The sequence below is a fragment of the Nannospalax galili genome, unplaced genomic scaffold, assembly GCF_000622305.1.
Source record: "Nannospalax galili isolate Female #2095 unplaced genomic scaffold, S.galili_v1.0 scaffold781, whole genome shotgun sequence".
Classification (NCBI taxonomy): domain Eukaryota; kingdom Metazoa; phylum Chordata; class Mammalia; order Rodentia; family Spalacidae; genus Nannospalax; species Nannospalax galili.
This window is the reverse complement of record NW_008346898.1, coordinates 648,699-659,550: the sequence shown is the minus strand read 5'-3', so window position 1 is coordinate 659,550 and position 10,852 is coordinate 648,699. Positions and strand designations below refer to the sequence as shown.

General features: G+C 46.0%; 1 protein-coding gene across 10 annotated transcripts in view; it reads right to left on the bottom strand.

Moving 5' to 3' along the window:
- The window catches only part of Helz (helicase with zinc finger), a 190,728-nt gene extending 184,802 nt beyond the window's left edge, over window positions 1-5,926 (bottom strand). For 6 of the 10 annotated variants that reach the window (XM_029568371.1, XM_029568370.1, XM_029568374.1 and 3 more), the window contains exons 1-2: window positions 5,092-5,152; window positions 3,744-3,785 (exon numbers count right to left, since the gene is read on the bottom strand). The gene's annotated coding sequence lies outside the window, so the exon portion shown is untranslated. Of the gene's footprint in view, window positions 1-642; window positions 702-3,743; window positions 3,786-5,091; window positions 5,153-5,771 lie in introns of those variants that run through there. The other 4 variants (XM_029568372.1, XM_029568375.1, XM_029568373.1 and 1 more) reach the window with 3 other exon arrangements.
- Between the last annotated feature and the right edge of the window lie 4,926 nt (window positions 5,927-10,852).

Sequence of the window (10,852 nt, the reverse complement as noted above, 5' to 3'; positions counted from 1 at the left end):
GATGATAGAGATAGGTACACAGAGAATGAATCAGATGAATGCATAAACTCTGGTTTTACAGACTTCTGCTCTCACATAGAGAAACTGACCTAGTATAATGCTTATAAGAGTAAATATGTTGATAAGGCTTTTGGTTTAGATTGTAAACTTTCTTTTTTTTTTTTTGGTCTTTTTGAGACAGGGTCTTCCTGAAGCCCCAGCTGACCTGGATCTCACTATGTAGACTAGGCTGGCCTTGAACTCACAGAGATCTGTCTCTGCTGGCATTAAAGGCATGCTCAACCACACCCTGCTCAAACTTTCTATTCTTGTTTGTTTGTTTGTTTGAAGCAGGATCTCACTATGTAGCACTGGCTGGCCTAGAACTCACTATGTAGACCAGTCTAGCCTCAAACTCACAGTGGTCTGCCTACCTTTGCCTCCCCAGTGCTAGGATTAACAATATGTTCCACCACACCCGGCTTCCAATTTCTTTTAGATAACTGAAAGCTTAACAAATATTTTTTATGCATATAACATATAATAAATATTTATATAATACATACATATAAATGTCTTCATGCCTATTTGTAATCATCTTTTTAAGGTTTTGGTTTTTTTATTTTTATTTACTTTCATTTTTTATGTGTATGAGTGTTTTACCTGCATGCACATAAGTACATTCATGCAATGCTCCAGAGGCCAGAAGAGGGTGTTGGATCCCCCCTGGAACTGAAGTTAAGAGAAAGTTGTTAGCTACCATATGGATGCTGGAAACCAAACCCCATGTCCTATGGAAGAGCAGCCAGTGCTCTTAACCACAGAGCCATCTCTCCTTTAAAAAGAGGCACACTGAGTATAAGATTCAGGATTTCTCAAAAGTATTATCTGAACCACTCCAGAGGTGTTTTGTGCTTTTCCTAGCTCATACAGAAGTAATCCTGGCACGTTCGTGAACTAAAGAGACCTGTAAACTGATGTGGCCACACTCCTCGTTTCACTTCTGGAAAACATTTCAAAATACTACTTGGCAATTCAATTATGTTTGCAGGTGTATTTACCTAAGCTTATGAACATAAACAACTCTGAGCACCTCATTTCTTGTATTGGGCCTGTATTTGGATCTTCAACATAGAGTGACAGACAATTCTGAGCTCATTTGCATTCAATGCTAAAGCCAAGCCTTCTTCTTAAACAGGGAAGAGTTGCATTTATAAGATTTGGTCCATGTTTCTCTAGGTCCCTCTGCACTATTCTCAGCGTCTCATGACTATGCTACAGTCTTTAAGGTTGGCAAGACCCTCCACAAGCAGGAATGATTTCTATTATTTTGGCATTGTTTCTCTAGCCAGTGAAACTGGACATAAATGTATACAAAGTTTAAGACAAAGAAGAATGAATATTTATGCTTTTTGAAAATGAAATTTCTGGACCAGGCATGGTGGCGCACACCTTTAATTCCAGCACTTGGGGCAGGTGGATCTCTGTGAGTTCGGATCTCTGTGAGATTGAGATCAGCTTCATTATTCTCAGTCTCCAGTACTGCAAAAATCAAGCAGTTAATCAATCAACAAAAAAAAAAAAAAAAAAAAAAAAAAAAAAAAAAGAAAGAAAGAAAGAAATGAAATTTCTTACTACGATGGCAAAAGGCAAATATCCCAGCTAATAGGTGCCAAATTGTATTTACTGACTCCCAAAAACTACAACCTTACCTAAAAATAGTGTCCTACCTTACCAGTCAAAAGGACAGACTAAAAAAAATCTTTATTCAGTTCAAAGACACAGATCTCTACTCTACCACAATCTTCAACACTTCAGTATTTCCCATTTTAGAATATTCCATATAACAAGCTGCTTGCTGGCCAACCACAACCACTGGCTTCACTTTGAAGTGAGTAACACTTATCTACATATGTGGAAACTGAAAAAAAGTTTTGACACAATTCAGGCCAATGACAGGAACCTCACAAGATTACTTGTTTTTTTTTTTATATTTTATTTATTATTTTTATTTTATGTGTATGCATATATCACCTGCATATAGGTGAGGGCACCCGTGTTGTGCAATGCCGGAGGACAGAAGAAGCTGTTGGATCCCCTGGAACTGGAGTTACAGACAGCTGTTAGCTGCCATGTGAGTGCTGGGATTTGAAACAGGGTCTTCTACAAGAACAGTCAGATTTCTTAACCACTGAGCCATCTCTCTAGCCCAAGATTATCTACTTGTAAATACTCAATTTTAACCTATAAATAAACTTCTCTGAAACCAAAAATGATTTTTAAAGACCGTATTTGCTTTGTCAAGAAACAACATGACATGCAATACACAAAAGTACTCCTGAGTTTCAGCTCAAGCAAAGGTGGTGTGTACTTATTAAAGAATCTTGGAGCCAGGAATGGTGGCGCACACCATTAATCCTAGCACTTGGGAGGCCCAGGCAGGTTGATGTCTGTGAGTTCAAGGCCAGCCTGGTCTACACAGTGAGTTCCAGATCAGCTGAGGCTACAGGGAGACCCTGTCTCGAAAAGACCAAAAAAAAAAAAAGAATCTTGTGCTGGGCATGGTGGCACATGCCTTTAATCCCAACACGCCTTTAATCTCTGGATATCAAAGCCAACTTGATCTACATAGTGAGTTCTAGGCCATCTGGGGCTACAGGTCTCAAAAAAAAAAAAAAAAAAAATTTAAAGAAAGAAAGAATCTTGATGTGCGTCCGCCTTCCCTTCCCAAGTTCCACACCGTTTTGTTGTAGTTTAACGGCAAACTGTCCATTATATATTTCAGGGGTGGGGGAGTCTTTAAATAGATATGAGTTTTTGAAGACTTCAAATTCTAGATACCTAAATGTGTTAATGGGGAAAAAATAAATATGCAACAACAGATTAATTGATCATTTTCTAAAAGCAACCACAGCAAAGTTGAGAAACTTGTTTGTAAAAAAAAAACTTTGAATGAGCTCCTCTGTCTCCCTAATAAACAGTACAAATTGTTCACTAATATCATATCAATAATGTCTAATTCCCAAGCATCACAAGTATGGGTAAATAAAACAATAATTTGAATTTACATACTATAAAAGGACCAAAAATGATGACAAAGCAGTCTCATTCCCAATAAGCTACACTGAACTTAACTAGCATTTTTGTTTCAAAATAATTATTAAGACCTTTACTCTTCGGTTTTTCAGAAAATAAAAGCGAGGGGCTGGGGACGTTCTTCAGTGTTTAGCACTAGCTTAGAAAGTGTAAGGTCTTAGGTCCTACCCTAGTACCGCAAAATTAAATAAAGTAAAAAGAGAAGGAGTGATTGACTTGTCTAAGATAATTATTTCCAGTGGAAAGAGTATACTTTACCAGAGTGTCACCAACTATAGGTATGCAAACTCCATCTACTCAATCTCTTATACTCAATGTAGAGTAAGCAATGGACATCAAAACAGATCAAATCAAGACATCCAATTAAAGTTACACAAGGAAATTTGAAGAAGCACACTATAATTACTCCTGAAGGCATGATCAAGGATAGCTGTAAATAACATTTGGCTCTGGACAAGTTCCACTCAGTTTGAATAAGTTGGAGCCACTAAAAAAGTTCATACATCTGGCATCTTTGCCATCCTAAATCCAGCCCTGCCCAGATCCCAATTGGCTGAGTGATATATTTGGAAAGTAAAGATGGCCCCACCAAGTTGCTTAGCTTCAGCCCTACCCCTATGAGTTCATTACAATAAAAAAGAAAAAGAAATCATTTTTAAGCATCTCACCAGCACTTTAGTTCATTGGCGATCAATTACTTCATCCAATTCCTGAGACAAAAGAGAAAAATAAATTATGTGTATAAATACCAGTAACAGACATTATCAGAGGCAAACATTTTATCAGTCTGAAGTGAAAGAACATGGAGATTTCAAGTGGAAAAAGTTACAAAATCAGTACAGTATGAAGCTTTGGAAAAGAATCTGTTTCTTTTACCTAAAACTTATTTTTTCAGTAACAGATTACAAAATGTTCTTTAAATCTTAAACATAATAGTCATCTTTTCCAGCACGGGTTATCTTTATTTTCAAAGCAGGAGGGAAGTAAAGGAGGAGAAAAGAAAACTTCACTAATATGGTGAAAAGAGGGCAAAAATCAACAACAAACTCATCCAGACAACGTCTCCATCTTCCCCACTCCAGGAATCTGCTATCTTTGGAGTTACACTTTTTATTATATTAATGACTTGCCTGAAAAGTGTAGGTTATAAAGAAGAAATGACAATTTTAGAGTCACATCAAAAACTTAAAAGGTTCCCAACCCCCAAAAGAATCTAAAGACTCTGGCTTCCAGCCCTGCTGAAACGACCCTCAGCAAAGGCCAGAGGGCAGAAGACTCAAGTCATTTTGAGGGCGAGAAATCACAGTTCCTAATTAAGACTGCAGAGTCCCAGCCCATGAAAGAAACGTGGGGGGGGGGGGGGGGGTTGGAGGCACCTCCAGGAGGAGATAGTGGTTTTGTTTTGTAGATGTGCTCACTGGCCAAGGAGCAATTCCCAAGAGTGGGGCGGGGAGAGGGGCGAACACAGTGAATCTTGGGCAGAGCCAGGAGCCAGGGGAGGGGCGCCCCCCTGACCCACTTTTCCCGTCATCCTCTCTCTCCCTTGGGTCCCCGCCCCATCCCGGTGGACGTCCCAACTCAAGGGCTGCACTGAGCGGGGCGTGGGAGGCCGCCGCTCCCCACCCCCCATCCGCGACCCTGGGGCGCAGGGCGTCTGGGGACCCCGGAGCGGCCCGTGCCCGAGCAGCCTCGCGCTGGCTCCTGGGTCCTACCTGGGGCTTGTGCAAGGACCCCCCAGGCTTCGGTCCGGCTCCCGGGCACCTAGGCCCCCAGCGGAGGGGAAAGGAGACTAAGGAGGGGAAGAAGCTGTAAACAGCCCCAGCGCCCGGGCCTCGCCTCAGAGAGAGCCCCGCTTCCCAGGCCCCGCCGCGGGCCGCTCGGACCCGCAATTCCCCCACCCCGGGCCGCGCTGCCTGGAGCCGGGAGCACCCCGAGGGAGTCGAGGCCTCTTCCCGGACGGCTCTGAACGCTCCATAAGCGACCCGGGCAGCAGAGAAGGGGGAAGTCAGGACTTACCTGTCATTACTTTCTACGCCATCTTGGATCCACTTGTCAACGTCCCCACAAAGCATTATGGGTAAGAAAGAGCCTTTAAAGTGACTCCCCCCCCTCGGCCCCCGACTCCCGCCTCCCGCCGCCGGCACCGCCCCCTCCGGCCGCACCTCCCTCCGGAAAGTTGTTCGGGATGGCCCGCCCGGCCCCCTGAGCCCCGCGGCCCGGTCCCCGTCCTCGCCCGCGGAACTCCGCGTGCCACATCCACCCCGCTTTCCAACTGTGGCTTTGGGGTGCTGTCTCCTCTCCCGGTCCCGGCCTCCCCTTCCCGCCCCCGCCCCGACGCGGGCTGCTCATAGGCACCCCACGTCTGCATTCAATCAACCCGAGGTCTCCCAGGCGCGGGTGGTGGCCGAGCGGCGGACCGAAGGATGGAAGGGATGGAGGCATGCATGCACATGCATGTATGCATGCATGCTCACGCTTGTGAGCGGTTCTCCAGCTCCGGGTCCCGCTTCCCGCCCCGGGGCATTCGCCCTGCCCTTCGCTCCCGCACCCGCGCGCTCGGGGAAGGTGCCTCAGGCTTGGGAGGCCGCTCTTGGGTTATAGAATTCCAGAAACTCTAAGAATACCCTGTCGCCGGGTCAACGGGCCATCGAAGCGCATTTGGGGGTTAGGGTGATGAAGCTAGATGCAACTTTTACCCTCAGTTTACTGCGCCCCACGGTGTCTCCTCTCCGCTGGTAACGTGATCCAAGACCCTCTCTAGGTCGGAGGACCCCTCCTCTAGGAATGTGGTTTTGGGCTCCCGAAGGATCCACGCGGGTAGAGTCCGAAATGCGGACGGTGACTTCCCAAGGCAGGTAACGCCGGGGAGCTGGGCTGCAGACTCCGGGTGGGGCGTGGAGGCGCGCCAGGCCCCGGAGGGAGGGTCCCGGGGAGGGTACGAGGCAGTGCCTACCGCGAATCCAACCGCCCTGTTCCTGCTGGGCGGTGACCCCCGGCGGCGGGGTAAGGGTTAAGGGCGGGCCCGGCGCTGACTCCCGGGCAGAGAGGGGAGGGGGATGCCGACTGGCGACCCGGAGCGCAGGAAGTAGGAGGCGACAGAGCGCTGGCTCCGGACCTCCGCGAGTATCCCGTGGGCATCTGCCTGGCTTTCTACCCGCCACTCCCACTTGCTTCCGTGGCGTGACAGTTCACGCAGGTGACCCCTTTGCTCCCAGATGCCCCAGGGTCCAGCCACCCCTACCCCATCAGAAATGGAAGTCTGTTGATCAACTCCCCCCAGGTCCCCACCCTGCGCGTTCTCTTGCCACAGCCTCCAGTGTCGGCGGTATTGCTGAGTTCGGGGATCTCTGATTGCTCCTCCTCCTCCCGTCCGCCTCCAAGTAAGAGTTAGTGTACAAGTATCCAAAAGAAAATCCTTCAAGACTTGATGCTAGATCCCAGGCTTAGCATTTGCGTGGCCGGGGTTCCACCCCTAGCCCCCCCAAAAAATAAATATTATTCTCCAGCACATCAAAGCTTAACAACAAAATGCTGTTCAATGGCTCTGCAAATTAGAAGAAATTGTGGGCACTGGAATTAACGCGTGCACACACACACCTTTAGGCTGAGAGGAGGAGGGGTTGGCTAGCTTTGGTCTGCCTTTTTAGGCATCTCCAGATCCCACCAGAGGTGTCAGGAGGCATGGGGAAGGTTGTTAGCAACCTCTGCCCCCAGGGAGTCAAAAACTTCAGTCAATTGTCTCAGTCTGTGGAGAAGGGTGAGGCGCAGACTCATCAAGGGATTGGCCCCCGGGTCACTCTTGAGGGAGGTAACAGGTGAGTCATTCCAGGCCAACAGGGAAGAGGAGTTTAGGGGAGGGACCTCCCCTGAGTCAGGCTTTTCAGCTTTGAGAAGCTCCGGTGGAGTTGGAGAACTAGAGCCTGGAGCCAGGTCCTTAGTGGTCCAACTCTGACGCTGCTAAAGTGGATGAGGGCGTCCTCTACCAGCCTCTGCTCAAACTGGAAAGTGGAATACCTCTCTGCAAGGAAGGCTTCAAAGTCCTGTTTCCAGGGTAACCCAGTTGCTCCTCCTCTATTTCTTCTTTTTGCACTTTTTTTTTTTTTTTTTTTTTTTTTTTTTGTCTTTTTGAGACAGGGTCTCCCTGTAGCCCCAGCGGGCCTGGAACTCACTATGTAGACCAGGCCTGCCTCTGCCTCCCAAGTGCTGGGATTAAAGGCTTGCGCCACCACGCCTGGCCGCACTTTAAAAAAAAAAAGGATTATTTTATTTTTTATTCTGTGTGTCTTTGCATGTGCACATGAGTGATGGTACCCACGGATAAGGATCCCCTGGAGCTGGAGTTACAGGTAATTGTGAGCCTTCTGACCCTGGGTGCTGGGAATCCAACTCAGGTCCTCTGGAGGAGCAGTCCATGCTCTTAACCATTGAGCCGTTTCTCCAGGCTCTTTTTGCACTTCCTTAATAACTTTTTGGGAGTTCTGTTTTATTTTGAGTCAGGATATCACTTATGTAATCCTAACTGGCCTGGAACTCTATTTGCAGGCCAGGCTGGCCTTGAATTTACAGAGATCCACCTGTCTCAACCTCCTGAGTGCTGGGATTAAATTCATATGGCACCATGCCCAGCACTCACTATGTTTTTTTGTTGTTGTTTTTTCTTTTGTTTGTTTTGTTTTTTGAGACAGGGTCTCCCTGTAGCTCCAGCTGTCCTGGAACTCACTATGTAGACCAGGCTGGCCTTGAACTCACAGAGATCCACTTGCCTCTGCCTCCCGAGTGCTGGGATTAAAGGCGTGCACCACCATGCCCAGCCTCATCTTCTCTCTATTCAGTTCTAAAAATGTCACTCCTTAAAGAAGACCTTTGTAATGCCTATAACCAAAGCAGATCATTCCACACTCCTACTGTGGTTGGAAATTGTTTTATCAATTTTTTTTGTTGTTATCTAACCCACTCACATTTTTTTTTAATTGTCTGCAGGATGGGGAGGGAGACTGGAACATAGATACTTAGCAAATGTTTATTGAATGAATGACAAACTCTCAGAGTAAGACAGTAAGGAGGCAGGATGCTGGTACCTGAAATGGACTGACTTTCATCTCTTCAGATCACTTTAACCATGTACAGCTAGAGACTGATAGAGCCCAGGCATGGTAGCGAATGCCTTTAATCCCAGCACTCAGGAGGCAAAGGTAGGTAAATCTCTGTGAATTCAAGGCCAGCCTGGTCTACAGGGAGACCCTGTCTGAAAAAGACAAAAAAAAAAAAAAAAATAGAGACCCAATGGAAATGATATTGGATGGAGGGGAACAGGCTGCCTGGCTGTTAACTTTCTATTTTGATTCTGAGCTGATAGACACCTGCAGCACTGATTGATTCCCCCTCCACATTCTTCTTCCTTCCTCATTGCTCCTCCACCATGGGAAGGTACACCTTAGTTTAAAGGATGCCAAGACTTAGTCTCTGAGCCTCTTGTCTCCAGTTATACTCTCTAGTCATCTCTTTCAAGAATTTAAATCTTTACCCTGAAGAAGGACTCCCAGATCTCTTAAACCAGTCCCAAGCTTTCTCCTCTGAGATTCTATCCAACAGCTTCTTGTTACCTTCGCTTAGATCTCTCTTAGACACTTCAAACTCAACATTCCTCTAACTCAGTACTTTCTTCTTTCTCTTCCTCTTCTTCCTCCTCCTCCTCTTCCTTTTTGAGATATATGTCTCATATAACCCAGGCTGGCCAAAGGAACTTGCTGTCTAGCCAACAATGACCTTGGACCCTTAATCCTCCTGTCTCTGTCTCCCAAGCGCTGGGATTACAAGCATGTATGAACATGCCTGCCTGGCTACAACTTTATCTGTGTGTGTGTATGGGTGTGTACATGACACATGTACTCACATGTGAAGGCCAGAGGAGGACACTAGGTATCTTCCTCTCTCATGGAACCTGAAACTCCCTGTTTCATCTAGACTGACTGGCCAGGGAGTTCCCAGCATCCACTTCTTTCTGTCCCCAGGTGCTTTGGTTACAAGCTCACTCCATTCCCAGCTTTACTGTGTTAAGTGCTGGAGATTTTAACTCAGGTCCTCATCCTTGCACAGAAAATGTTCTTAGCCTTTGACCCATCTTTCGGGAACTAACTCTCTCCTGGAGGAATGGCTCAGCAGTTAAGATCACTGGCTGCTCTTCCAGAGGACCCGGGTTCAGTTCCTAACACCCACATGGTGGCTAACAACTGTCCATAAATCCAGTTCCAAGGGAATCCAACACCCTCTTCTGACCACGGGCATTCCACTACATGGATGCACTTTACATATATGTAGGCAGTAAAATAAATATTTTTAAAAGGATTCCAATGAATACTCCATATGTATTTCCTTGCTTTACTTATTAACAAAGTACTTTCACCCTCTCACATAATAGGTCATTTAATTATGCCTGTGGAGGAAGACAAGCCTCATTATAGCCCTTAAGTTATTTCTATGAAAAGGCTGCAAATAGGGACTAAGGAGATGGCTCAGCAGTTAAAGCAAAGGCAAGCATGAGTACCAGGGTACAGGTCCCCAGAAACCAACATAAATGCCCCATGGATGTTGCAGCCCACCTGCAAATTGCAACCTGGGAAGGCAGAGACAAGGGATCCTGGACCAAGCTGCCTAACGAGACTAGCCATATATTTAAGCTTTGGATTTGATTAAAAGATCTTGCCTCAATGAATAAGGTAGAAGAGCAACGCAGAATGATTCTCGACACCAACCTTGGACCTCAGTGTGTATGTGCACCCCCACAGCTGTGCCCAAACATATGAAAAATGGTGTGCACACATGAAAAATGGAAAAAGAAAAAGTGGGGTTACAAATATAAGATTCAAAACATATCAAAATAATAGGCACAGAAAGAGAGAAATGGTAGACACAGAAAATGGAACTATCAGGCGGACTATAAAAGGTGATAAAATACAGCTTGAAAAACTCAAAGGACAACAATAGAATTTTTAAAAGAACCAAGTAAGCTGGGTGTGGGGGCACACACCTTTAGTCCCAACACTCCAGAGGTAGAGGCAGGGTGATCTCTGTAAGATGGAGGCCAGCCTGATCTACATAAAGTTCCAGGCCAGATAGGGTGACAGGAAGACTCTGTCTCAAAAAAACAAAAGTGGGAATTCTTTTTTTTTAATTTATTTTATCTTTTTTTTTTTTTAATGTGTGCGAGTGCATTGCCTGTGTGTCAGTGCATCCATGTCATGCAGTGCCCACAGAGGACAGAAGAGGGCGTTGAATCCCCAGGAACTGGAGTTACAGATGGTTGTTAACCACCATGTGGGTGCTGGGAATTGAACCCTGGTCCTCTGCAAGAACAGTTGGTGCTCTTAACCGCTGAGCCATCTCTCCAGCCCCACAAGTGGGAATTCTTATAAAGGATGGAGTTATAAAGTAGATTTAACGGTAGTTTAGACATAACTGAAGAGAAAATTAGGGAGTTGGAAGGTATATCAAAATAAAAATAGAAACACAAAGATGAAAATACAAAAGAGGAGATATGCAACATGAAGGATATTAGAGAAAGTGTAACGTGCTGCTAGAATCAGGGAAGGAGGGCTGGAGAGATGGCTCCGAGGTTAAGAACACTGGTTCTTGCAGAAAACCTGGGTTTGAATCCCAGCACCCACATGGCAGCTAACAACTGTCCGTAACTCAAGTTTCAGGGGGTCGGACAGCCTCCTCTGTCTTCCACAGGCATTGCATGACATGGGTGCACTTACCTACACACAGGCAATGTACA